This window comes from Xenopus laevis, chromosome 4L, assembly GCF_017654675.1.
Source record: "Xenopus laevis strain J_2021 chromosome 4L, Xenopus_laevis_v10.1, whole genome shotgun sequence".
Taxonomy (NCBI): Eukaryota; Metazoa; Chordata; class Amphibia; order Anura; family Pipidae; genus Xenopus; species Xenopus laevis.
The window spans coordinates 50,958,410-50,982,992 of NC_054377.1; positions in this window are offsets into that span (position 1 = coordinate 50,958,410).

Below are 24,583 nucleotides of genomic sequence, written 5' to 3' on the forward strand. Positions count from 1 at the left end.
AAGATGGACTGGCAGTTTGATCCCGGATATGCGGAGGTGAGGAACAGTTAAACATAGTCCCTCCCAGATGATCGATAGTGTGACTTCTCCATTATAATAAATATGGGACATTAACTCCTGTTTAATATCTGACTTCGAAAGGGAGGGCAATGAGGTGTATACATTTATGGCTAGGAAGAGACATTGGGGTCTATGAGTCTTTTATTACAGTTCAATATGGCCCTCATTTATTATTTTTATTTCTGGTAGGGTGGGTTTTCAGCTTAACTTCGATATAAGTTATGTTTTATTCTTTATTATTTAGGTTTTGCACGTAGAGTAAAAACTCACAAAAGAGTGGGATTATATCTTTGCTGACCACTACACATCATGTTATTTCTTTATTTCATCTTTTGGGAGACAAGTACATACAGTATAGTCTATGGGGAGATACTCACGTGACTTCCATTAACTCATTATTAGCGTAAGAAAGAAAGGAGTATGTGAGGGTGATCTTATTTTTATTATTTAATTTTTTATATTTTATTTTTATTTTGTGTAATGAGTATGCCCGAGTTTTGGTCCCAGGTAACAGTCCCATGTGTAGTAACAGGACAGTTTTGAGGGAACACGGTTAGTAAGCGGTGAGGAGTAGCCATAGTACCACGGCTTGCGGGTAAGAGAGACCTGGGTAGATGCTACACATTGTAATGAAGATTGGTTTCAGGCTACAGGGGAGGCTCATTTCTTGCTTTCACTCTAGGATCTTCCTCAAACTAAGATACTTAGTAACACTTAGAACAATATCAATTTGATGAAACAATTCTTGCTTTGTTTTTAAACTTTTTAACCTTTTAAATATCATGATAATGATTAACTGTGAAGTGTGATATAGGGATATAGGTAATTGATGGTTTAATCTTTAGTGTGGGTAATATACATAGTAAACAGCTAATTTGATTTATGTTAATGATAATCACTGGGCATTGACGCAAATTATACGTCATTAAGGGTGTTGCTGTCTTTTCCCGCCATTACATGTATTTAAAGCACGTATTTTACCATTTTCTGTACCTTGAGGAAGGCCTTGGAGGAGGTCGAAACATTGGGTCATATACTTTAAATAAATCAACATTTAATTTTTTAAGTCCTGAGAGTGCGGCTCGTCTTCTGTTTTATATGTATGTATATAAATATATATATATATATATATATATATATATATATATATATATATATATATATATATATATATATATATATAGTAACTCACAGTATCAGCACTCTCCAATTAGGGAAAGAAAATTCGTGGTGCACAGCCTTCAGGGGGATTGCCGGATCTCTCCTCCTCCTCATACAAAAAAACACACAGGTAAGGCAGCACTCACTTGATCAGAAAACGTGTATTAGATATAAAACATCAGGCTACGTTTCGGGCATGCATCGTGCCCTTTATCAAGCCAAAGGTTACACATGGTTTACAGGTGTGCAAGGTCAGGTGACTCAAAAAGGAGTTAGCAGGAAGTGACATCAGCGTTAAGTATACAGGTATGACCCCTATAGGTCAAGGTTCACATTATATTACATACACATTGCCCTTACCCTTCATGTGTCCAATTTAACCCATGATAGCCAGCATAGTTTACAAATCATACAAACATGATTTATTGACAGGCTCAGTCCAAATTGTGTCTAAATCACATCAGGTTTTTTTAGAAACTCATAAAAAGAGGTACAGATCGTAATCCCTATTTAATCCTTTGGGTTGTAAGGATCCTAATTTGTGGATCCACCACACCTCTCTCTGTTTTAAACGGAGTTCACGATCACCTCCATTTTTGAGTGGGGGGATCATTTCAAGCACCATAAATCTGAGTTGATCAGCACTATGTCCTTTCTCCAGGAAGTGCTTGGACACCGGCTGACTCATATTACCTAAATTAATAGCAGATCTATGTTGTGAGATACGTGATTTAATCATCTGCGTGGTCTCACCTACATAGATGAGACCACACGGACAGACCAACACATAAACAACATATTTGGAAACACAGGTATAGAAGCCCCTCAAGTGGGCAATATACCCTGTTTCAGGGTGAATGAAATCTTTCCCTTTATATACAAAAGGGCATTGGTTACAATTGTAACATGGGGACATTCCTGTTGCTCTCCTACCAAGAAAAGTATCGACTTCTCTGGTTTTTTTCTTTACTTGGGCAGAAGTCACCATGGTACCAATTGTTCTGCCTCTTCTGTAGGAGACAATGTGCAAAGCCTCTATACCTGCATCCCCCATGAGGCAGGTATAGGGGCCACACGTGATCTGTTGATTAATAATGCACTGTATAAGGGACCACCGATTGAATTTACGATGTCATTATTGAGATTCATTCTGTACAATAATTACTTTAAATTCGAGGACCAATTTTACATACAGCGGACAGGGACCGCTATGGGCTCGAGGGTGGCTCCAGCGTATGCAAACGCATACATGCACATATATGAAAATGATAAGATTTTGTCACATCCGCTTTTCAGACGATATGGCGCCTTTTATAGGCGCTATATCGATGATGTGTTTTTTATATGGTTGGGCCCGGTTGTTGAGCTGGAAGAGTTTGTCGATCAACTTAATGCATTGTCTAGTCCAGTGAAATTCACCTTGAAATATGGTTTGGACTGTATAGACTTCCTTGATGTGAAAGTCTATAAGGAAAATGATAAGTTGCATACTTGTATCTATGTGAAACCAACCGATAGAAACACTATAGTGCACTATCATAGTAATCACCCTAAGCACTTGCTGAATTCGTTGCCCAAATCGCAGATGCTCAGAGTGATCAGAATTGATAGTGACCCATGCAAAAGAGAAAATGATTTGGTCATTATGTCTCGCAAATTTCTGCAAAGAGGGTATCCCCCCAAATTGATACAGGAGACAAAGGAATGGGCCCTAGCATTGAATCGGGAGGAAGTGTTATCTGAGAATATGGGCACAAGAAATAACAAGGATGGTGGTAATGATATGTATTATGTGAGCCAGTATGGGGCGTCGACAAGCCATGTACAGCAGTGTGTGAAAAAGCATTGGCCACTAGTGCATAGTGATGAGAGCTTACATAAAAAATTGCCCAAAAATCCTAAATTCAGCAATAGGAGAGGTAGAAATCTCAAAGAAACATTGAGTCCCTCAGATCCTATTGATAAGTATGTGAAGCCCCAGAAACAGCACTTCCTTACACAGCGCCCTGGTGTGTTCAAATGCAGCGGTTGTGTCATGTGCAGCAGTTTAATTCTAGGCACCAGTTTCACACACCCGCACACAGGTAAAAAATATGCCATTAAACACAGGATGACGTGGACCACCACAATGGTGGTGTACATCATAAAGTGTCCCTGTAGCCTCATTTATTGTGGAAAAACAATAAGGCAGCTCAAGGAGCGGATTGGGATGCATAGGTCCAGCATACGGGCGGCATTAAACCCAGACAGGGAAGACAAGGATAAAAAAGAAAAAGGCAGAAAACAAGATATCACACAGCAGCTGGTGGCTAAACATTGGGCTGAGGCCAAACATAGCCCGGCTGCCTTTAGATGCATGCCAATTGAGCATGTCCCTGTGAGGGCCAGAGGAGGGGACTTTGACAGAGTACTACTCCAACGGGAGGCTTACTGGATACACAAATTGAATTGTGTAGCACCAAATGGGTTAAACGGGCAGTTGGTCCTGAATTGTTTTTTATAATTCAATGAACGAAGGTAGTTTAGAAATGACAGCACAATGTATAGTAAGTTTGTATAACTTTTATTGAAACAGATAATTGACGCTAACATTGTAACAAAGTGTATCTGTCGCTTCAAGATAACAGAGTAACAAAGTAATGTATGTAAATTCACAGGTTGCACAGGGATGGATGTTTTTTATTGAATGGACTTATTCTGAAAAAGAAAAACCACTTTTTTCACTCAACAGCGACATCACATGGTGAGCTAAGATATTGCACAATTATTTCATCTATGGCTGATTATATGCAATGTGGATTTATATGTCTTTATGATTGGTGCCTTTGTAACACTGGGAGGAGCTACACAGGTTTAAATTCTCACCGGCACACTTGTATTTTGTCCTTGATAAAGGCCCTAATGTGGGTCGAAACGTTGGATGCACAAGTTTGAAAAATAAAGAAATTTTTGGTTCACTAACCAAGGTGAGCGGGTCCTCTTGAACTTTACATAAATACTTTGACCCAGCACCCACGTTCATGGAAGACTGGTTTAGAGTGCAAGCGTCTGATTCAGGTTATATATATATATATATATATATATATATCTATCTATAAATATATCTATATATAAAGATACCTATATATACATACTTGATAAAGGCCCCAACGAGGGCCAAAACATTGGATACACGAGTGATGACTCAATAAATAGATTGAAGTGCAATAGAGTAGATAAGAGTTTGTCAAAAAAAGATGAAAATTTTTCTTAGTCCCAAAAAACGCTGGAGTTTTTTTACTTTTTACTGGCTGAAAAAGATTGTAAATTTTTTTTGGTGTACCCTCCTTCCCCCCTAAATTTGGCACCTAAACTATACAGTGCGCACATGTGTAGGGCAATTTTCCCTGGCCTTGTGTAGTGTAATGTAGTTGCTTCGGACTTCGGACTGCTTATCGTATTATCGCTAGCGAAACTTCGCAACCATTTGGTAACCTGTGCGCAAATTCGGATCTTCGTGAATTTGCGCAGCCCTGGTGAAACTATGCCTGGCTAAGTGTGGTCGAAGCTGTTGCTAGCGCATATTTTTGGTGCATAGTGAATTTGCCCCATATACTCTATTTTATCCAAATTTTTAAAATGATTTTCTTTTACTTGTACGTCATCCAAACTAAGATATAATTATTCCTTATTGGAATCAATCTGTTGAAAAGATTTATATACATTCATTTTGATCCTGCACCCACATTCATCTAAGATGTCCAGATCTGAGTGCAGCTGCTTGGAATTGAATATATATATATATATATATATATATATATATATATATATATATATATATATATATATATATATATATATATATATATATATATATACACATTCGAAAATGCTGACGCACACCAGGATTTTTCTTCAACAATACTTATTTTATTGATCGACGTTTCGATCCCCAGAGGGATCTTTATCAAGATAACAACACACTGAACTGTGAAACATTATAAAGACTCACCCACATGTGACCCAACACCAAAGCACCTCCCACAAATTCAATTGAGTGGATTAACCCTTTGTGAGCCATATGAGGCAATTGGTTAATTGTGTAGGGTGATCTGGAAGACAAAGTGCATAGTGCCATAAGTTAAATATTGTTATTATATACATAAAAAATGTATTCAAAATTTAAAAGAAATGTTAAAACACTATATAAAATCAATGTGACTCCTGTTTGCTTATTAAACAATTTATGGTTACATACTTCCTATTAATAAATATACAATAATGGCAATTACGGTTGAATAATTCACCTTATTAGGTGCCAATCCGGCCCAATATTATCGTCACATATAGTGGATTACAAAAATGAATTATATGAACAATATTCATTTAAGCCACTAGGGGCTGTTGTATTTAATGTCTTAATCCAGAAGACCTCCCTTTGTGACAGCAAGCGGTTCCAATCACCTCCCCTATTAGGTTCTGGTACCATATCTATACCCATAAATCTGAATGTAGGTAATCTATGCCCCATTTTCAGATAATGTTGTGGTAGGGGTAGATCTGATTTTCCCGACTCAAATGCCCGTTTAATTGAAGATCTATGATTTCCCATCCGTTCACGGAGCGTATTTTGTGTCTTACCCACATATGATAAACCACATGGGCATGTTATCATGTAGATAACATGTGTTGAAGTACATGTGATGCGGTGTTTAATCAAAATTTCCTTGCCAGTATGGGGGTGTCTAAACGATATACCTGCTGTCATGGACCTACATGTAGTACAACCAGCACATTTATAGCAACCCTTTTTCAATTTACTTGTGACACTACTGTTTCCTGCGTAACACTTGATGGGATCAGATTGCATCAAAAGGTCTCTTAGATTTTTGCCCTGTTTATAGCCCCATATAGGTTTTTTTGCCACATTTTGTGCTAATTTTTTATCGCTTTGCAGGACCGGCCAGCTATTTTCTACAATTGTTCTGATAGCATTCGAACCCGAGGTGTAACTACTTGTCACTATAAACCTGTCCTGTTCTTTTGGCTGCTTGTCCTGTTTTGATGTTCTTTCTACCGTTATATGTTCTCGGGCCTTATTGAGGGACTCTGTTAATATATGCTGCTTATAGCCCCTCTGTTTAAAATGATTAAATGTATCCAATATCTGTTCTTCCCCTATAGTGCAATCAGAATTATTTCTCATAGTTCGCAAAAACTGTGAGAATGGAACAGCCTTTTTTGAGCTGGGGGGATGATAACTTGTGGCATATAGCAGTGTGTTTCTATCGGTGGGCTTACGATACAATTTGTAACCCAATTTGTTGTTAACTCTAAACAATTCAACATCCAAAAATTGTATACATTGAGTGTTACATGTAATTGTAAACTTAACAGGTGTATCCAAGTTGATACACCTTAAGAAGCGTGAAGTGGATCTAGACCTGCATGGGCTATTTCTATCAGATTATTTTAGATCTAAAAGGATACCTCGAGGGTTTCAGATAAGAAATACACCGACTATTGGCAGACAAAACCCTGATTTCTGCAGAAAGTGGGTTGGAGTGCTAAATCGGTGTTCACTAGATCTTATGGTCCTTGTCATCGAAGAAGTCGGCACTGAACTGGTTAAAGTACGGAAAGAGCTTGCCGAATTAGAAAATGTCCATCAGACAGTATGCAGCAGCAGTTCGTTTGCTGAATTTGGGCACAAACTGAAAATGAATGTGGAAACTTTTCGCCAGGACTTACTGCGGTTCAAAAAGGAGAAGCTCCGTAAAGTTGAGGAGGATTACCAGCAGCACCGAGTATATCGCTGGTTAGGTGGGAGCAACGAACACGGTGGCTGGCGCAGAGGCGCTCAGAGATGGCGGAGACATCGAGGACGGGCCCTGAGCACAGTGGACAGTTCCGGTGATTCTGCCGGCGAGGAGGAACCGACGTCATCAGGACGCGACGTCCCAGCAATGCAGTCGAACACTCAGGATTTCCCGGCCGAAAGCCAGCGCTCGGTCCATTTTCCCAGGGAAGCTCAGCCAACCAATCGTGGACCAATAGAGGAGCCAGCCCCAATGCATACCAGGAGCACAGGCAGGGGAGAACAAAGCGGATTCGGAGGGGGAAGAAGAGGCAAGGGACGGCCGCCCAGGTTCCCAAGATGAATCCTCTCTACAACCTCTCACACCACAGCTTAACCCCTGGTGAGATTTCATTGTTAAGCAAAGGCACTACATTTGTTCCAACTGTTCAATTTGACAAGTTTAAATGGGATATAGAATGTTACAAAATGGGCAGGAAATTGAAGTTGATAGATCAATTTGGGGCACAGGAATCTACCACTGTGGCAAAAAAGTGGAAAAAGAAAAGCGTATACGAATCTACCTCCACAAATGCTAATATTAATGTATTTTTACAAACTGTGACAAATGAGGTTAACTCCTTACCGACAGATACCTTTAAGGCACATCCAAACTTGACGCCACAGGAGAGACAGGCCCTGAAAACTTTGAGAAAAGATAATACTATTATTATCAAACCTGCAGACAAGGGGGGAGGTATTGTTATCATGGATTATTTAGACTATCAAAAAGAAGTACTCAGACAACTGGATGATACAAAGGTATATGAGAAATTGAGTATTAACCCTGTAATCAAATTTAAGAAAGACATTGCTCAAGTGTTAAAATGTGCTTTTGATCAAGGGTGGATTACAGAAACCGAAAGACAATTTCTTTTACAGGAGCATCCGGTTTGTCCAGTTTTGTACTGTCTCCCTAAAATCCACAAGAGTCTCAGTAACCCTCCGGGTAGGCCTATTGTCTCCTCGAGAGAGAGTTTATTGTATCCGATAGGACTATTTTTGGATTTTTATTTACAGGACACTGTTCAGGCATTGCCATATTATCTTAAGGACACACAACAGATTTTGAACATTGTATCACAGATTATACTGCCAGACGAACCAATTATTCTAGCTAGTCTGGATGTATGTAGCCTCTACACGATTATTCCCCATCAACAGGGAATAGAGGCGGTACATTGGGCGTTACATAACTCGAGTACATATGCAGGTCCACCCATTAATTTTATGTGTCAACTTCTGGAACTAGCCTTGAAATATAATTATTTTCGATTTGAAAACAATTTTTATTTACAGAAAGAAGGCACATCAATGGGTGCTGCAATGGCTCCTGCATATGCTAACTGTTACATGTCAGCCTTTGAACAATGTAACATTATGCCCCAGTTTGGAGACTCACTGTTATTATATCTACGCTACATAGATGATATTCTTTTAATATGGCGTGGACAAGAAAGTGAGCTCTTAAATATGGTGGACACAATTAACGCACTGGATACACCTGTGAAGTTTACAATTACATGTAACACTCAATGTATACAATTTTTGGATGTTGAACTGTTTAGAGTTAACAACAAATTGGGTTACAAATTGTATCGTAAGCCCACCGATAGAAACACACTGCTATATGCCACAAGTTATCATCCCCCCAGCTCAAAAAAGGCTGTTCCATTCTCACAGTTTTTGCGAACTATGAGAAATAATTCTGATTGCACTATAGGGGAAGAACAGATATTGGATACATTTAATCGTTTTAAACAGAGGGGCTATAAGCAGCATATATTAACAGAGTCCCTCAATAAGGCCCGAGAACATATAACGGTAGAAAGAACATCAAAACAGGACAAGCAGCCAAAAGAACAGGACAGGTTTATAGTGACAAGTAGTTACACCTCGGGTTCGAATGCTATCAGAACAATTGTAGAAAATAGCTGGCCGGTCCTGCAAAGCGATAAAAAATTAGCACAAAATGTGGCAAAAAAACCTATATGGGGCTATAAACGGGGCAAAAATCTAAGAGACCTTTTGATGCAATCTGATCCCATCAAGTGTTACGCAGGAAACAGTAGTGTCACAAGTAAATTGAAAAAGGGTTGCTATAAATGTGCTGGTTGTACTACATGTAGGTCCATGACAGCAGGTATATCGTTTAGACACCCCCATACTGGCAAGGAAATTTTGATTAAACACCGCATCACATGTACTTCAACACATGTTATCTACATGATAACATGCCCATGTGGTTTATCATATGTGGGTAAGACACAAAATACGCTCCGTGAACGGATGGGAAATCATAGATCTTCAATTAAACGGGCATTTGAGTCGGGAAAATCAGATCTACCCCTACCACAACATTATCTGAAAATGGGGCATAGATTACTTACATAGATAAGTATTGGGGCATAGATTACTTACATAGATAAGTATTGTTGAAGAAAAATCCTGGTGTGCGTCAGCATTTTCGAATGAATATACAACTATCCTGTTCAGGCCCGGACTGATAACCTGTGGACTCGGACAAATGCCCGAGGGGCCGCTCTGCTTTGTGTATAAGTGGGCCGCCCGCTGTCTGTTTAGATGCGGAGCAGCACTTCACTTGTTTACCATTAATCAAAGCCAGGCAGTAGCATCCGTGCCTGATCTGAACAGAATAGTGGGTCCACCTAATTAGTTTATCTAATCCCTGACCTGCCGTCTGCTTCGTGTTCTCCTTTCATCCCTCTGCTCGTCTCCGGTTCCTCCCTCCATGGCAGGACGAACTCGCGCGATCGCAGCCCCCTCCCACCTCCACATAGCAGAGCAATCAATGTAAGAGAGCAGAGAGAGGGAGGGGGAGGGAGGGAGGACTGAAGAAAAACTTTGAACTTGTGGGCGGGGCAGCTGCGTGTCTTCAGCACACGCTGGTTTATTTACAAATAAACTGGGGAGCTGTATTATTCCTTGGAAGCTGTGGAGAAGTATTTTTTTTGGGGCAAAGCAGAGCTGAAAGTTGACCTGTGGTTTGCACTGAGAGTGGAGCAGCAGTGTCAGCAGTCTGAAGAAACAGCACAGAGCTCTCAGGTGAGCAGCATGTCAAATTCTTTGATGGGCAGGGGGGGGGCATTTCTGTACTGAACATTGTGAGCTGTGTGGCACTTTGAATGATTTTTAGCCTGCTTCAGCCACAACTTTTCCCATACAGACAACCCTTGATTTTACATGCTCCAGTGGAAAAGGAAAAAAAGCAAGAAATGTAAAGGAGTTATGTAAAATTATGGTTTAACTGCAGTTTAGAAGGGGAGGCAGGTAGCAGTGTTTTTTATCAGGAAAACAGAATCTGTGACAAATATATTAGCCTAATATTCTAGTCATAAGTGTGACATGGAGGCTGCTCACTTTTAGTGGAGTGTGTTATAGAATGTACTATTTATAGCAACCTTGCAATTGGTCTTCATATTTCAACTATAGAATGTCCTATTTATAGCAACTTTGCAATTGGCCTTCATATTAACTTTTTATTAATTATTTGCTACCTATCTCTGCTTTCAAATGATGGTCACTTACTACCAAGGCTCTGAAAGGCTACACATGTATTATTATTATTAAGTAACTCATGTATTGCTATTTATAGGGGCATAATTATCAAAAAGTGAAGTTAGAGATCACCACAGTTCTCTAGAGTGAAATTCCGCTACTCTACATTCATTTCTATGGGATTCTTATTTATCAAAGGGTGAAACTTCACCCTTTGATAAATATGCCTTTAAAAATCCTATAGAAACAAATGGAAAGTGGAGGAATATCACTCTAGAGAACTGTGGTGATCTCTAACTTCACTCTTAAAAAACTCTTAAAAATATGACTCTCTAAATATGCCCCAAGTCTCTCATTCAAGCCACTGCCTGGTTTCTAGGCTAAAAAAAGATCCTAGCAACCAGATAGCTGAAAAAACACAAATAATGAATAACATAGTGTAACTTATTATTGGAATTACCTTTGGCATCTTGCCTTTATTAAATAAACTGGGGCTGATTTACTAACTAATGCTGAATTGCATTAAAAATTAGAAGTCAGCACTCACCTACAAAATTCAGTAGAAGAAGGTGCAGGACTATGGTAGCCACTTCCACCTGATCTGTATACACAATCAGCAAGTAGACAGCAGCACACATGAAGTATTTTCTATGAAAGGCCTTTATGGAAAAGATCTTTTTTTCAGTCGCCAGTGAAAAATTTTGGTCGCCGGCTTCCAATTTGGGCGCGCCAGCGTCCGTTTCAGATGCGCAGCGTCAAATTCCGACTCGAAGCTTAGACATGGTGCACACGGACAAACAAAAAACAATGCCTGTGTGGTGGTAAAGACAACAATAGTAATAATCAAAAAGAAAACCGCACCAACCAGGTCTTTATATGAAATATACAAAAAGGTTTTATTTGATCAACGTTTCAGCTCAACAGCTGGAGCCGTCTTTTTAGTTCCTGAAGACGGCTCCAGCTGTTGAGCCGAAACGTTTATCAAATAAAACCTTTTGTGTATATATATATATATATATATATATATATATATATATATATATATATATATATATATATATATATATATATATATATACTCATGTGTTAGTAAAAGACCACATTTCTGTGTGGGCTGCTTCAATTTTTTTGCCAGGGCTGCTTTTTACTCCCAGTCCGGCCCTGATCCTGTTCAGCACCCAGGTAATTGGTACTACAGTGTGTGCCCAAGTCTTTGCATATATATATATATATATATATATATATATATATATATATAATATATATATATATATATATATATATATATATATATATATATATATATATTGCCGCTGGATATAGATACCACTTTGGATTTCACGTTTAGCACACACGATGCAGACAGGATTCTCTTCACGAAACCTCCAGTGTTATCTGTGAATAAACCAAACAATGAAATTTATCATGATCTACTTAACTTAAACAAAAAGGAATTTGACTTACATCTGCATGGTGGTTATCTTTCCAATTATCATAGACAATGCTTAATCCCTAGAGGCTTTAGAATCAACAATACTGTATCCCCACCTTAGGATACAGCAACCCTGACGTCTGTGCAAAATGGTGTGGTATTCTAAATAGGTGCTCCTTTGACCTTATTCTTTTGGTGGTGGAACAGATGGGAAAGAAATTTGCTAATGTTAGAGAGGAAATTGGGCGACTTGAGAGCCAACACCTTGAATCACTTAAGACGGACACCTCCACAGACTGGCTAGACAAACTTCAGAAACTAACAGACAAGTACAAACAGGATCTGACATTATTCAAGCAGAATAAACTGAAGAAAGTAACAGAGGGTTGAATTTATCCTTCATGTTGGTATTGTCCCTACTCAGGATCTTTCCAAACGTCTTGATAGATGCTGGGGTGTTAGGGGGCTCAAAGGTGCTTTTATCCCTAAATGTAGCTATGGATCTCTATGCAGAATCCCTAAAAAACATATGAGTTTCCTCTGAAATTTATGGATATCCACCAGTAGATCAAAATTGTCAGGAGGGGCACTAGGGATGAATTAGAGATCCTTGGATAATAGAGATATTTCACCTGAGGACAGTGTATGTCTGCTTAAATTATAAATTATGTTCTCTTGCCCCTGGGGGGTTTTCCTTTTGGATTTCCTACCCCCTTGCTTGTGTGTGTTCTCCTCCTGATTTTTCTTTTGTTTTCTTGAACCTTTTTTCTACCACTGAAAAAGGATTGGAATCTCTATTGTCTGAGCTATCTACTGTTTGAAGGGACCTAGGGATCCGTTTTCTCCTATATAAGGGTGCCCTAAAGTTGTCTGGTCTGAGAACCATTAGCCATCCATATACAGGTCCAAGAAAACAAAAGAAAAATCACACAAGACGAGAGGGTAGGAAATCCAACACCCCAGCATCTATCAAGACGTTTGAAAAGATCTTGAGTAGGGACATTCAACCCAAACTGTAACCTTACTTCATCAGAACGACAGGCGATTAAGACTCTTAAAGCAGATTCAGGCCTGGTGATACGACCAGTTGACAAGGGTGGGGCTATTGTCCTATTGGACTATACATACTACAAAAATGAAATTTTGCAACAGCTGACCACCACATATAGGCCACTCCCAGGTTACTCAGATTACTTTTTGACAGTAGCCAGGAATGCCGGTGGGTAGATCAGGACACATACGGATTACCCACGGACACCTATCATGTATACACTACCGAAGATCGATTATCTCGGCAATATGCTTCCTTTACCAATTTGTATCTACGTATGTAGACAACTACCTACAGCCAATTGCACACGCCATGTCATCCTACACACAAGATTCAAGCCATGTTATCAGATGGTTGAATTAATTGGCTCTCATCCCTTCTAACAGCATCCTAGTTACAATGGATGCTTACTCCCATTCCCGGTATATCGTTGACTTGTTCATGATCTGGGTAGATACACAGGGGGACCCTGCAGTCCTTTCATCGATACCTCAATGAACTAAATAGCCCTAAATAGATTAAACTGACTATTTGACAAAGACTTCATTGATTTTTAAGATCTGAACATCTTCATCAAGGATTCGAAATTGGGCACCAGGCTTTTTAGGAAGCCTACTGAGCGAAATTATACTGACTACATGCATCTAGCAATCACCCGCCGGCCACGATCAGGGGGGTACCATACTCCTAATTCTTGAGGGTGATATGTAACAATAATATAAGAGAAACTGCAGAAGCACAACTCTGTGACATGTTTAACAGATTTATAGAGAGAGGTTACTCAGAGGAACTTCTGTATACACAACTTGACAAAGCACTGAAACACACACAATCTGACTTACTGGCCTGCAAACAGCACACAAATGATCCGGTTACCCCGATGATTTTCACAACTACCTGTTGGCAGCATCAAGACATTTGACCTCCAGTATTAATAAACACTGGCCCATGTTAAACATGGATGAATCCCTATAGATGTATGCAACAAAAAAACCCATGGTGGGGTTCTAAAGGGGTAAATGCCTTAAGGATCTTTTAGTGCAAACTGACTTCAAGGGTACCATGCCCACAGAGACTACTTGGCTGCCCCAGAACAGGAAACTTGGATGCTATAAATGCCCTGATTCTGTGACATGTAGATGCCTTTTGACAGGCCCTGATTTCCCCCACCCACACACAGGCAAAATAATTAGTATCCTACAGAGATTGAGCTGCACCTCTACCTATATTGTCTACATCATTTCCTGCCAATGTGGCAAATACTACGTGGGGAAAACATGTACAACCCTAAGAAAAAGAATCAGCAACCACTGTTCCACCATCAGCAAAGCTTGGAAGGATGGAAAAGCCCTACAACCGGTTGCAAAACACTTTCTCTCTGAGGGACATACCCTACCGATATTCAGATGCATGGCAATCGACTACCAACCCTCCCTAGGGGGGAACAGAGAACAAGCCTTGCTAAGGAGGGAATCCAGGTGGATACATAGACTTGACACAGTATCCCCTCTGGGTCTTAACGCAACACATCCACTTGGGTGCTTGGCATACGAGGACGCGAACAGTGCCCCCATCGACGCACCACACCTCTGGAGGTAAAATTTGTCCCTAAACAGGAAATAGTTAATAAGTTAATAATTAATAAATATTCTACCGCATGTATAATAAATTCATTTTGGTCCTGTCCATACAACTTATTTCCCTTTAGCCAATAACATAATGCATTTAATCCCTCTTGGTGTCTGATTGATAAATATAGAGTGTATACATCCATGGTTACCCATAAATGCCCCTCTTGCCACTCAACATTGCCCAATTTGTTCAGGGCATCACTACTATCTCGTAAATAGAATGGTAATTGGGTAACCATGGGCTGTATAATCCTAAATCACAGAAAAAAGGAAAAATAACTGACCCATATAACTGCACCATCCCACCATCCCATCCACAGCATCCACGTTTCTTACGTGTAAAGAGGTAAATAAAACGTAACTTTTAGTGTAAAATTTTAAAATGAATGTCCAGTGTTTAAAAATAGGCTAACCACAGGAGTACTGATTGACCAGGGCAAGATGAGTTGGTACTTTAGGTCAATAACTAATTTAGTCCCTCGTTCAAAGAACCAATCCCTGCCACTATGGGCCTACCTTTGGGACACACCGGATCTTTATGCACCTTCGGGATGGTATGAATGATGGGTACCTTAAGATATTCATTCCATATATATTCTATCTCATAAGGATTCAAGATGTTCATCTTCTTACAATAGTGTAAAATACCTTTTAAGTTGGACTTGAAGCTTTCTGTCGGATCTCCTACAAGTAATTTATAATTGTCCTGATCCTGCAACTGTTCCAAAATATCCTGTTCATAATACTCCCTATCCAGGACAACTATAGACCCTCCTTTATCAGAACTCCTGACAACTATATCCATATTATTGCCAAGAGACCGTATTGCCTGATATTCAGATATGGACAAATTATTTGTATTAAAGTTACTTTTCTCCTTCCACCCATTTCCATCTTTTGCATTTTTTTATAATTGTGTTCCTTATTTACATTTTTATCAATTTTACCTTTTTTGTCTTTTTTATCTTTTTCATCATTTTTATCATATTTCCTTTTATTATTACTGTCCGCTAGTAATTTCAAATCAGGTCATAGAATCTTTCAACAAACGGACCACTATGTCCAATAAAATTTAAATGGGACCTAGCTTTCAAATCCCTATGTACAATTCTATCAGTATTATCCTCTGGATGTGGGGTATGTAATTGTCTATAAACGTCTGGATCTAATCGTTCAATCGCTTCAAATACATCTTGGGTCAAAAAATCTTGTTCACCCTCCCTCATACGCACCATCTCAGATTGACTGTCCTGTGTGGTATGAAAAAATATTTTTAATGCTAGCAATCTAATCAGCCTATTCAGATCTGTCACAGTATCAAATAGTGAAAAATGTGTAGATCGACAAAAGTTAAGGCCGCTATTCAATAGAAATCTTTGATAATTAGTCAGAGGATATGTTGAAAGATTTATCACCAAGTCTTTGTCCATGTGAACTTCTATTTTCTCTTTATGATATTTCTCCCTCTTCCTCTCCTGGTCTCCATTTCTCTTTTTCCACCTGTTACCTCTACCTCTAGATCCTCTCCTCAATGTCTTGGTCTCCGTTCTTTCACGTTCATCTTGTTCATAGTCTGCTTTGTCCCTCAAGAATATTTTATGTTTCATATCCATGATCTCTTTCTCCATTGTCTCTATATCCATTTTTAATCTATTGTCACACTTCTTATATTCCTTATGTTCTTTGGACAAACCCAGTGTCAAATCTATCTGTGCTATTTCCAAATTCAGTCTCTCCTGTTCACACTGGTATTTCCTTACTAAAGTCTGCATCCATTTAAATGAACACTTCGATAATATTGTATGCCACTCTTTCATAAGGTCAGTTTCACAGCCAGGAACTTCTTTATCCTTGATCCTCTAGGTATTCTATTTACTTTGATATAATTCTCCAGTGTTGATATCTCCCACCACAACTTCAATACTTTTATCTTTAATCTATGCAGCATCTTATATTTTATAACACGGTTCCTCTATATCGCTGTTGAATGGGAGCATTTCTGGAATATCACTCTCATCTTTAAATATAAAACTAACTTTCTTGAATCTATCTTGATTGATAAATTGTAGCGATTCATTCTCACTTGTTACTTATGCACTCATTGCCACCTCGCTTGTATGTTTGCTATGCGCTATTTAAATGCCGTTGGGTAATCAATATCCCAGTCTGTATATATATTTTTATGTTGAATTTTTTTAGACCATACACATCATACAATGGAGAAAACTCCGAATTGCTAGCAGTAATGCTAGTGAGTTCTGGGTGTCTGCCAAGTAGATCAAAAGATCATCTGTGTACAGGGAGATCTTTTCAGTAAGTGGGCCAATTTTGAGACCTACAATTTGTTCAGATTCGTGTATGGCTATGGCTAGAGGTTCTATGGCTAGGGCAAAGAGAAATGGGGATAACAGGCATCCCTGTCGCGTACCTCTTTCCAGTAGGAATGGATCTGATATCATGCCGTTGACCCTGACCCATGCAGTTGGTCTATAACATCTGTATCCATTTAATGAATTGGTCAGCCAGGTTAAACCTGTGAAGGGTCTCCCATAGGTAGGGCCATTCTATTGAGTCAAAGGCCTTAGCTGAGTCTAGGGAGGCTTTTGCTCTTGTCCCCACATTGGCATGTTGCGTTTCAATATTAGTATATAATCTCCTAATGTTAATATTTGTGGCTCTACCTGGCATAAATCCCGATTGATCGGGATGGTTCAGGTCTATTATATAGCGTTGGAGTCTCATGGCCAAGATTTTGGCGAGAATTTTGGCATCAGTGTTTATAAGGGAGATTGGCCGATATGCACTGGTCAGGGTCTTTACCGGATTTTGGGACCACAACTATAAGTGCTTCACTAAATGAAGGGGGCAGGGAGCCAAGATCAAAGGAGGCATCGAGGGTAGCTAGCAACTGGGGAGCCAGCTGTTCTGTAAGGGCTTTGTACCAGTTGGAGGGAAGACCGTCTATGCCCGGTGTTTTGTTTGCCGGGAGGGAGGCAATGGCTTCTTTTACTTCTTCTATTGTAATAGGTCGATTTAGGTTGTCCTTGTCATAGGGATGTAGGGTTGGGATCGAGATGCTGTCTAGGAAGGGGAGGTGGGTGTTGCTGGAGTGGGACACTGTGGACTTGTACAGCCCTTGCTAATAGTTTGCGAATTCCTCTACTATGAGCTTGGGATCGTTAACCATGTCGCCCCCTATCGACTTTATGTTCAGTATAGCTGTAGTAGGGCATTGTGTCTTTGCAAAGTATGCTAATAGCCACCCATTTTTGTCTCCCTGTTCAAAGTATCTCTGTGATTGGTAGAGAAGGACTTTTTTGGTCAGTAGTGTATTATGTCGTTCTAAGGCATTACGTTTCTCTAGTAGAATTGAGTAATTCTCTGGTGTAGGGTTAGTGGTGTGGTCAGTTTCAGCTTGGTAGGCTTCTGCCTCTGCCTGTTCTATGGTTTCTCTGGCTTGTCTACGGGCCTGTGATATTGCTCCTGTTAGCGCACCCCGCATAACCACTTTAGAGGCGCCCAGAGAATAGCTTGTCTGAGTTTGCATTTAGGGCCCAATAATTAGAGTGACCGTCAGTATTGGCCGTTTGTACTAGGTCATTGGTCAACCAGAGAGGACAGAGTCCACAATCTCAAAGTCGTTGGAGTCGACCATCTTAGGGAGAGTAAAAGTGGGGAATGGTCAGAAAGAATGCGTGGCAGAAATTGCACTTTGTCAATGTATGGGAGAATATCTGAGGATACTAGTGCTAAGTCAATCCTTGAGAATGATTGGTGTGTGGTGGAATGGCAGGAGTATTCTCTCAGCCCTGGGTGTTTCCATCTCCAAGTGTCAACCAATTGGAGTGCCTCTGCCCATTGAGCTAATTTAGTGGGATTAGTACCTTGTGCATTCATTTCTATTTTATTTAATTATTTTTATTTTTTCCTGTTTTGATCTGTAACTGTGATAATGAGTGCTAGCAAGATTGAAGGTCTGACTCAGTGCACAGTCTGCCATATGTATGCAGATTTGGAACAAGAGATCCAAAATGCTTACCTCTGTGGTGGTTGTGAGCAAATTGCCACTTTGGAGGCTCAAGTTAGAGCACTAGAGCAACAAATTGCAACACTGTGGTCGATTGACAATCTTGAAAGGAGTCTTTTGCTCACTGAGCAGGACCTAGCGGGGTCAGGTAGTTTGGGGGGAACAGAACAGCAGCAGGATGTTGAGGCAGCTAGCTGGGTGACAGTTAGAAAATCTAAGGTGGGTAAAAGGAAAATGGAGGCTGATCCAGAGATTATACATCGCAACAAATTGGCCAGATTGTGTGAAGATGATGGGAGTATGAACTCTGGATTGGCAATTCTAGATGGGGCTGAACACCTGGGAGACCAGTTTCTCTAGTAGTGGTGGGGAGAAGAGTAGAGTCAGGCCTAAGCAGATTGTGGTTGTTGGGGACTCAATTATTAGGAAAGTGGATAGGGTAATTTGTCATCCGGATCACTACAACCGAACAGTTTGCTGTCTACCTGGTGCCAGGGTTCGGGATGTGGTTGATTGGATAGACAAATTATTGGGTGGGGCTGGGCATGACCCAGCTGTCTTAGTGCATATCGGTACTAATGACAAAATAAATCGTAGATGAAGACCTGAAAGAGTGATTTCAGGGATCTAGGCTCTAAGATCAAGGAAAGGTCTTCTAATCAGGGGCGTAACTACAGAGGAAGCAAACCCTGCGGCTGCAGGGGGGCCCAGGAGGTACAGGGGGCCCCATGAGGCTCTCATTGATTAGCAATTTGAACATATATTTGTAAAACAGGACAAACACTGGATATGTTGGGGGCCCTAAAATTAATTTGCTGTGGGGCCCAGCAACATCTAGTTACGCCACTGCTTCTAATGTCATATTTTCTGAAATTTTGCCCGTGCCACATGCAAGTTTAGGAAAACAGCGGGAGCTTAGGGAGCTAAATGAGTGGCTCAAGACTTGGTGTAGGAAGGAAGGGTTCGGGTTCCTAGAGCACTGGGCTGATTTTTCTTTGGGGTACAACCTATACAGTCGTGACTGCTAGGGGAAAGAATGGCGTAGAGGTTAGAGGAGTGTTTAAACTAGGCAAGGGGGGGTGGGTGAGATAAAGAATTATGGGGAAGCTAGGGTAGACGGGGCAGTGGGGTTAGTAAGGGGTCACGGGGGAGGAATGAGGGGGCATACAGTTTACCAGCTAAGGAGGTCCCTCTGTTACAAGGAAAACAGAATAATACTAACTTAACATATAATTCTCCACTAACTAATGTAAATTTCAAAAGTAAAAGTAGTAACCTCCGCTGTATGCTGGCAAATGCACGGAGTTTGTCAGGTAAAATGGGAGACCTAGAATTAATTGCATGCTCTAAAAATTTTGATATAATGGGGGTGCGATGAAACATGTGACTGGATTGTGAATTTAAATGGTTACCGTATATACCCGAGTATAAGCCGAGTTTTTCAGCATCCAAAATGTGCTGAAAAAGTCTATCTCGGCTTATACTCGGGTCAGCGGCAGTAGCTGAGATTGCAGTCACTTTTAATCATTCCTATACCAACAGTTCACTTGGGGAGAGACTGCAATATCCCACAATGCCCTCTGTTGGTTATATGAAAGAATAACAGTGCGCCCTCTGTTGGTTATATCAAAGAATAACAGTGACTGCAATATCACACAGCGCCATCTGTTGATTATATGAAAGAATAACAGTGCGCCCTCTGTTGGTTATATCAAAGAATAACAGTGACTGCAATATCACACAGCGCCATCTGTTGATTATATGAAAGAATAACAGTGCGCCCTCTGTTGGTTATATCAAAGAATAACAGTGACTGCAATATCACACAGCACCCTTTGTTGGTTATATCAAAGAATAACAGTGCGCCCTCTGTTGGTTATATCAAAGAATAACAGTGACTGCAATATCACACAGCGCCCTCTGTTGGTTATATGAAAGAATAACAGTGATGGCAATATCACACAGAACCCTCTGTTGGTTATATGAAAGATTAACAGTGATGGCAATATCACACAGCACCCTCTGCACATGGTAGCGGGACAGTGGGACAATTCACACAGTAATCCGTTTGGCAATTCTCTGTCACCATCAACTTTGCAAAGAAGTCCGGTTGATCACTGGGGGGGTCTCTTTGGCGGAATGTGCGCTGCTGGGAGACAAGGCTGTAGTTGTGTCTAGGCTTATACTAGAGTCAATAAGTTTTCCCAGTTTTTGTAGGTAAAATTAGGTACCTTGGCTTATACTCGGATCGGCTTATACTTGCGTATATACGGTAACCCTTTTTAGGAGGGAAAGAGGGATTAAAAAGGGTGGAGGAGTGTGTTTGTATGTAAAGCCTGAATTAAAGCCATGCACTAAAGAAATAACAATAGCTAGCACTGGTGAGGGTATAGAATCACTCTGGGTAGTGATTTTGACTGGGCAAAAGGTAACAAAAAGAATTATCATTGGTGTATGCTATAAACCACCTCGTATAAGTGTCGAGTATGAAGCCCAGCTACTCTTGCAGATAAAAGCGGCTTCACAGCTGGGTCAAGTTGTTGCTATGGGTGACTTCAATTATCCAGACATTGACTGGGGTAATGGGGTTGCTAAGATAGAAAAAGCTAGTAGGTTTTTAAATATGCTGAATGACAACTTTTTATTCCAGCTCGTTCAAGAACCTTCTAGGCCTTGTAATAACTAACAATACTGAACTCATCTCTAACATTTGTGTGGGTGAGTATTTAGGGAATAGTGATCATAACATGGTCTCCTTTGAGATTCTGTTGCAGAAGCAATTCTTTAAGGGAGCAACTAAAACACTAAATTTCAGACGTGCAAACTTTGACAGTATAAGGGCATCTCTGCAACATATTAATTGGGAAATGCTTTTCACAGGGTTAAACACAGAACAAAAATGGGAAGTCTTTAAAATGCTGCTTAATAAATATACTTGTCAGTATATTCCACTTGTAAGCAAGGAACGTCGTTGCAAAGCAAAACCTTTTTAGTTCAATAGAAGCATTGGTTTTGAGGTGGGTAAGAAAAGGTAGCTGGTACAGCCGAAACATTAATAAGGTACAGGGAGGCCAATAAATCATGCAAAGAAGCTGTAAGGCAAGCTAAAATGGGTTTAGAAAAGGATATTGCAGCAAGCAGTAAAAAAATCCCAAATTATTTTTTAAATATGTTAATAGTAAAAAAATTAAGCAGGAAGGGGTGGGACCCTTACTATCAGAGGGGGGGTCAGCTGGTTGATGAAAACAAAATAAAAGCGCAGATTCTGAACTCATATTTTTCATCTGTCTACACAAATGAGGAACCAGTAAGTGAAGGTTTCCTTCTTAATAGTACCAATTCTAGTAATACAACTAATGATGCATGGTTCACACATGAAGAAATTCAAAAGAGACTAGAACATGTTAAGATTAACAAAGGTCCGGGGCCAGATGGTATTCATCTAAGGGTACTTAGCGAGCTTAGCTCTGTGATTACCAAACCTCTTTACTTAATTTTTCAGGATTCATTGAGATCTGGCATAGTGCCAAGAGACTGGCAAAAAAGGATCCCGTTCTCAGCCTCAAAACTATAGGCCAGTTAGTCTGACGTCAGTGGTAGGAAAGCTTTTCGAAGGGTTAATAAAGGATAAGATACTGGACTTCATAGCAAATCATAATACTATCAGTTTGTGCCAGCATGGTTTTATGTGTAATAGATCTTGCCAGACTAACTTAATTTCTTTTTATGAGAAGGTAAGTAGAGACCTCGATTCTCGGATGGCAGTGGATGTGATTTACTTAGACTTTGCTAATGCATTCGATACAGTGCCACACAAAAGGTTACTGGTTAAATTAAGGAATGTTGGTCTGGAACATAGTATTTGTACCTGGATAGAGAACTGGCTAAAACATATACAAAGAGTGGTGGTAAATGGAACATTTTCTAATTGGACCAGTGTTGTCAGTGGAGTACCGCAGGGCTCTGTACTAGGTCCCTTGCTTTTCAACTTGTTTATTAATGACCTGGAGGTGGGCATTGAAAGTACTGTTTCTATTTTTGCAGATGATACTAAATTGTGCAGAACTATAGGTTCCAAGCAGGATGCTGCCACTTTGCAGAGTGATTTGTCTAAATTGGAAAACTGGGCAGCAAACTGGAAAATGAGGTTCAATGTTGATAAATGCAAGGTTATGCACTTTGGCAAAAATAATATAAATGAAAGTTATACACTAAATGGCAGTGTGTTGGGAGTTTCCTTAAATGAGAAGGATCTAGGGGTCTTTGTAGATAACACGTTGTCTAATTCTGGGCAGTGTCATTCTGTGGCTACTAAAGCAAATAAAGTTCTGTCTTGCATAAAAAAGGGCATTAACTCAAGGGATGAAAACATAATTATGCCTCTTTATAGGTCCCTTGTAAGGCCTCATCTGGAGTATGCAGTGCAGTTTTGGACTCCAGTCCTTAAGAGGGATATAAATGAGCTGGAGAGAGTGCAGAGACGTGCATCTAAATTGGTTAGAGGGACGGAAGACTTAAATTATGAGGGTAGACTGTCAATGTTGGGATTGTTTTCGCTGGAAAAAAGGCGCTTGCGAGGGGACATGATTACACTTTACAAGTACATTAGAGGACATTATAGACAAATAGCAGGGGACCTTTTTAACCATAAAGTGGATCACCGTACCAGAGGCCACCCCTTTAGACTAGAAGAAAAGAACTTTCATTTGAAGCAACATAGGGGATTCCTCAAAGTCAGGACAGTGAGGTTGGGGAATGCACTGCCGGGTGATGTTGTGATGGCTGATTCAGTTAATGCCTTTAAGAATGGCTTGGATGATTTTTTGGACAGACATAATATCAAAGGCTATTGTGATACTAAGCTCTATAGTTAGTATAGGTATGGGTATATAGAATTTAATTAAAAGTGGGGAGGGGTGTGTGTATGGATGCTGGGTTTTCATTTGGAGGGGTTGAACTTGATGGACTTTGTCTTTTTTCAACCCAATTTAACTATGTAACTATGTAACTAATTAAGTTGGTCAATTTGGGGGTCCATGATGGAGTTGAAGTCTCCTAATATACATACTGGGGCTGGTGGCAAAGTTGCAAGTTTGTTATTAATAATATCTAAAACTGTTCCAGAATAGGGTGGCGGAATATATAGATTTACTATAATTAAAGGTTTGTTATAGAGGGTACAATAAAGAATAATGTATCAGCCGTAATGATCCGTAATTATTTGGATATATATGGTACTTTTTTTATTAATATAGTTACTCCCCAGGTGTGATTGGAGAATGTGGAATGGTATGACCAACCTACCCATGGACGTTTCAGAGAAAGGACTTTTTGTCCTGTTAGGTGAGTTTCTTGCAATAAAAAGATGGAGGGTGCGTGTTTCTTAAATAGTTATGCATAAGGCTTCTCTTAAATTTGTAGTTTAGCCCCCTGATGTTCCAAGAGATTATATTACAGGTAGCCATGATCATGGAGAGCTACATATGTGAACGAATGGGGCCTCAGTACCTGTACAATACTAGTGACCAGTGTGACTGTAATAGGAAAGAGGATAAAAGTTAACATAACACACATAAAGCATTTCAACATTTCAGAAAATAAGTAAAATTTTAACATCCCCCCGGATCCGTCCCTACACACCCTCCAAACATGGGTGGGTCTAGATCCCATAACAAAAGACCAAACTAGTGAAAAAGAAAAAAAAAGGAGAAGAAAATAAACAAAAGGGACTTGAACAGCAGTTGTCTCTACCGGCCCGGTTATAGGGTAGGCTAATGGACTGCCTAGATATATGTCAGACCCCATAATTAAATAGTCTTGCCCCTCAGCTTGGTAGTAATCCGAGGACTTGACTCATGTAGTCAAG